This window comes from Petromyzon marinus, unplaced genomic scaffold (assembly GCF_048934315.1).
Source record: "Petromyzon marinus isolate PM22_M1 ecotype Great Lakes invasive population unplaced genomic scaffold, UKy_Petmar_22M1.pri1.0 PM_G_Scaffold_32, whole genome shotgun sequence".
NCBI classification, from domain to species: domain Eukaryota; kingdom Metazoa; phylum Chordata; class Hyperoartia; order Petromyzontiformes; family Petromyzontidae; genus Petromyzon; species Petromyzon marinus.
This window is the reverse complement of record NW_027422895.1, coordinates 452,043-458,042: the sequence shown is the minus strand read 5'-3', so window position 1 is coordinate 458,042 and position 6,000 is coordinate 452,043.

The following is a 6,000-nucleotide window of genomic DNA, read 5'->3' as shown; positions in this document are numbered from 1 at the left end:
CATTCTCTATTCGTTGCCGAGGTTCAAATCCGACAGGCATATCTGGCTACCCCAGTAACATTCACCACAACATGCGCAGTCTGCTAAACAGCGGATGTCAAACAAACCACTGTGTCACTCACAACGCACATTGCATGTTGGTGTCACGGTCAAAATTGTGGCAATTCCAGTAACACTATCCAGAAACTCCACAGGGAGATGACGCGTCAATGATCGCATCCCTACCGACAGACTCATGTCCACGTGCAGGCCGGTGCAGGGCCACCTTGTGCCACACAGGGGCAGCTGCCACTAGGGGGCGCCCTTCCATTGTTTGAGATGAGGTTCGATACGTAACACCCGAGTTGCTGAGTGCAATTGGGCAAGCGACTTATGAGTGCAAATGTTGTTTATAACGTAGTGAATGCTTGGGAGCTTAATTGTCTCTCGCTCCTGCTCACAGATTTACCCAGCCCACAGCTCCACAGATACCAGCCGCTCCTCCTGGGCAGGTTCGGTTACGTACGGTGCGAAATAAGTTCCAGATACACACACAGAGACTCACTCAGAGACCCATAGATTAACACGGTTGGATAGGTATGGTGCGAAAGAAGTTATATACACACACAGAGACTCACACAGATACACACACAGAGACTCACACAGAGACTCACACAGATACACACACACAGACTCACACAGATACACACACAGAGACTCACTCAGAGACCCATAGATTAACACGGTTGGATAGGTATGGTGCGAAAGAAGTTATATACACACAGAGACCCATGGATTAACACGGTTGGCTACGTACGGTGCGAAAGTTACAGATAAACAAGTTTGAGTCGCGGGCCGTGGAAGTTGACCAGGCGCGTGTTGCTACTGACAGTCGTTGAATACGGTTGGATAGACGCTGATAGACACACACACAGACAAGACAGGCGGACAGACACAGACAAGAGGAACACAGAGATGACAGAGAGACAGGCAGAAACACAGAGGCAAACAGATGACACAGACGGACAGAGACAGAGAGATGTTGAATCGAACACACTGAACTCGCTCCATTGAAAGAGATTCCTCGATCATCGCAATGCTCGGAAGTCGTTCTTATTTTTATTGATTTAATTGCGTGTGGTGTGTACGTGCAAGCAATGTGGGATATCAATGTACGCAGATATGAACAAGATCAGCAGACAAGACGTCTTTAGTTTAACATGTAGGCTTTCGCGACCAATATTATTCATAATAAAGGTTTTGGGTTAGATCGCGTTTATTTATAAATGTGTCGTAACCCTCCAACACCCGACACGACCAATCAGCAAAAAAAAGTGTCACGTTGACAAAAAGACAAATAATTCACTACTTTAGCCCACCGGTGTGTTGAAGAGTGAATCCACATTTACAGTTTGAGTACATTTCGCTGGTAAATACATCCAGCATCATCAGGCAATTCGCCATAATGGTAAAGCCCTCGCTTGCTCCCGGTTTTAATCGGTCTCTCCACTAAACAAAGGAATGTTTAACACGAAATATAAATCCCACGGCCTTCGTGCGAGTCCATCATTACTGCAGCATTGCTTCAGTGCAAGCCAACTGTGGACCGGTTTTGGTGGACACTGTGTGTGTACACTATGTGTGTGTGTACACTATGTGTGTGTGTGTGTACACTGTGTGCATACACTGTGTGTGTACACTTTTGATTTAAAGCTTTCGTGACTGCAGTAATTCATATTCTTAGTTCTTTCGGTAAAGTCACGTTGAAGGGAAACAACAAAATAATAAAATATATATAAAACAATAAAAATTCTCACGACGTTTCGACCATAACACAAACAGTCGTCATCAGGTGTGTCGGTTTGCATAAATTTATTTATTTTTAAACGGTGTATTTATTTATAAAAAAACGTTAGCGCCACGCGCAGCGATTTGGCAGTTTATTTAGAAGGACTAGTCCATCTATGTTCTGAAAAGAGGGGGGAGACGAATTTTTTTTTATGCTGTCTGAAAGCCACTGTAAGCGTGAACAATCAATTAAGACCTGAAATGGTTTATCAAATCTTTCCAATGATTGCTAAGCCAGAATCCATCTTCTCGGTTGAAATTGTCTCTGTGCTTGTATATGTGGATAGCCTCATGAACGAATCTCTCATGGTAGCCAGATGGCTTACAAAGAACCTCTGTCTTGGAAAAGTCAATGTCATGTGAGCCTACTGAATTATAACAATGATCTGCCATGGCCGAGGTGTTGGTCCTACCGTGTTTAAGGTCTGCTTTGTGTTCACGAATGCGGTCCGAGACATGGCGTTTGGTTTCTCCAATGTAACTACTACCACAGAGGCAACTTAGTTTGTAGACACCGGGGTATTGTATGTCCGGAATCACATCTTTTACAGACGGAACCAGATCACGGATTTTATGTAATGTGTTGAACCGGACCTGGATCTTGTGTTTATTCAAGATTTTGGAGATCTTTTTTGTGATCCCCGCAATGTAGGGTAAAGTGATGGTTTTGAAAGGCTCCTCAAGAGGGTCCTTCTTCATGGTTTGAGTGATAGCTTTGCGGATTGTTTAGTCGGAGTAACCATTAGCCTTAAGAGCTTGGTGTACGTGCTTGAGTTCACTGCCTATGTGTTCCTGGTCGGATATGCATTGGGCTCTATGATACAGAGTCTTGATGAGAGAATTCTTCTGTGATGGATGGTGGTGGGAATCCTGTTTCAGATAAGCATCCGTATGGGTAGCTTTCCTGTAGACAGAGTGGCTCATTGAACCATCAGGTCTCTTTTTAATTAGGACATTCAAAAAAGGTAGCTTGCTCTAGACCAATTCTTCGACCACATCAATTCCATACACCCAGCCATCAGATTTACCATGGAAGTCGAAAAAGATGGCAAGCTACCTTTTTTGGATGTCCTAATTAAAAAGAGACCTGATGGTTCAATGAGCCACTCAATGTTTGACCCTTATAAAAAATAAAGTGATGCATGTACACACAAAATCAGACAAGTGTTCATTCTAAATTTCGATTAAAAGCTTTCGTGACTGCAAGGATTCATCTTAAGTCAAGTAGAATGAGAATAAAATAATAAATAAATAAAATAACACAATAAACCAATTTACAAGACCACTCTATTTCTATGACCAGTCACAAGCTAATCACTCAGCTATTTCAATGCTAAATTCTCCTGTTTTATATGTAAACCCCTTTGTCAAGGTGCCTCACTTCTCTAAACCAGCTTAAAAGACGCTACGAATCTTAACGTTCATTGAAGCTCTGTCGTCCCGACGGGTTTGTTCCTTTCACCTGAAGGCCACTTGTGTTGTGGCCGAAACGTCGTGAGAATTTTGATATTTAATTTTATTAATTTATTATTTTATTCTCATTCTATGTGACTTTACCGAAAGAACCAAAGAAGATGTTCATTCTAAATTATTGACAGGAATTTTAACAAAATTTAATTACTGCAGTGAAATCTACTGTATCACATAACATCTGATTAAAAAGCTATTTAAAAAAATATGCACCGTCTGCGTAACAGTGGATGTAAAACATACTATTGTGTCATTCAAAACGAGTAGGCCATTGCATGCTGGCGAATTCTAAACATTAGCGACAAATTACACAACTGAGATGAAACATCAATCATCGCCCCCTACTGACAGCCTCTTGTTCAAATACTCTTTGGTTCTTTCAGTAAAGTCACGTAGGTAGAACAAATAATAATAGATCACGACGTTTCGATCGTAACACAAGCGGTCGTCCTCAGGCGGAAAAAATAAATGCAGGCCGGTGCAGGGCCACCACCTTGTGCCACACAGGGGCAGCTGCTACTTGGGGATGCTCTTCGAGTGTTTCAGACGAGATACGAAACTCCGAGTTGCCGAGGCAATTAAGCAAGCACCGTGTAAATGCAATTATTATAACATAGTGAATGCATGGGGGCTTCTTGGCTCTCACTCCTGGTGAGAGATCTCCACAATCCACGGGTCCACAAAGACTGGCCGCTCGCTCTTACTCTGCAGGTTGAACCTAGGAATTGAGTGTTCAACTTCACGTTCTTGTCATTAAAGGCCTATGACAAAGGTGCATCTATTGTAGCGACCGTCTCAAGCTTACACATCTACCGGGTCTCCATTTGACTTTGTATTGTCTAGGAGCAAGTCCACCCACACCTCCACTTCCATGAATTGCTGGGAGTTGCCTCGCTCTGCCTCAGTCAGAATTCACCTCTGGCTTCACGTTGCCTCTATCAATGTGAAGGTCCGATTTTGGAGTTGAATCTTCATCTTCACATTTCACCATCACCTCTTCCCTCTTCACCATCACCTCTTCATATTTCACCATCACCTCTTCATATTTCACCTTGATACCTTTAAAAGTGTCCAAGTTGGGATTTTCTTCCGGTTCGTGTTTCATGAGGGATGGGCTTATTGCGGCACTTTGACTTTCACAAGCTGATTTCAGACTCCACTCCTTGCAGATCTTCTGATGCTTCTGTATTCTCTGGTGTACTTGAAGATTTTATGAATGTGCAAACGCCTTCCTGCAGAGTGGACCTCAAGGGTTTCTCTCCTGTGTGTATTCTCTGGTGTGTTACAAGAGGAGATGACTGTGCAAACGCCTTCCCACACACACTGCACTTGAAGGGTTTCTCTCCCGTGTGTGTTCTCTGGTGTACTTTAAGATGTGGTGACTGTGAAAACGCCTTCCCGCACAGAGTGCACTTGAAGGGTTTCTCTCCCGTGTGTGTTCTCTCGTGTACTTGAAGATGTGATGACTGTGCAAACATAATCCCGCACAAAAAGCACCTGAAGGGTTTCTCTCCTGTGTGTATTCTCTGGTGTTTTTTAAGAACAGATGACAGTGAAAATGCCTTCCCACACACAGTGCACTTGAATGGTTTCTCTCCTGTGTGTGTTCTCTGATGTTTTTTAAGAACAGTTGACTGTGAAAATGCCTTCCCACACACAGTGCACCTGAAGGGTTTCTCTCCCGTGTGTGTACTCTGGTGTCTTTGCAGACTTGATGAATGTGCAAACGCCTTCCCATACACAGTGCACCTGAAGGGTTTCTCTCCCGTGTGTGTTCTCTGGTGTCTTTGCAGACTTAATGAATGTGCAAACGCCTTCCCACACACAGTGCACTTGAAGGGTTTCTCTCCCGTGTGTGTTCTCTGGTGTCTTTGCAGACTTAATGAATGTGCAAACGCCTTCCCACACACAGTGCACTTGAAGGGTTTATCTCCCGTGTGTGTTCTCTGGTGTTTTTGCAGATTTGATGAATGTGAAAATGCCTTCCCACACTCAGTGCACTTGAAGGGTTTCTCTCCTGTGTGAGTTCTCTGGTGGGTCTGAAAAACTGATGGCCATGCAAATGCCTTCCCAGACACACTGCACTTGAAGGGTTTCTCTCCCGTGTGTGTTCTCTGGTGTCTTTTAAGATTATATGACTGTGAAAATGCCTCCCCACACACACTGCACTTGAAGGGTTTCTCTCCCGTGTGTGTTCTCTGGTGTCTTTTAAAAGCAGATGACCATGAAAATGCCTTGTCACACACACTGCACTTGAAGGGTTTCTCTCCTGTGCGAGTTCTCTGGTGCTGTGTCAAATTTCCAGTCCGATCCGTGCTGTATGCACGCTGGTCGCATTGTTGACTTGTCATACCGAGCTGCGCTGAGTGCATTTGCTCCATCAAACCAATTCTGTGGAGGAAGCGTCAGAGGAAGCGTCAGCTGCAGACAGAAAAAACTAATATCCACACCATCTACACGTCAGTATCGAGGCACAGAGGAATGCATATATACATTAACATGTGACTTACACGTCTATACTTATTCATATATTCATGATGCAGTGAAAAAGTTTCCCAAATTCATCACAGGGCTGTTATGGCACACAATAAGAGGGCAAATGGTCATAAACATGCCTGGAAGCCCTCGTATCTTCAAATTGAATGTTCACCCAAAACTCCGAGCACACAATTTCGGCTGTCTGGCTACAAAAGGAATTTTTAT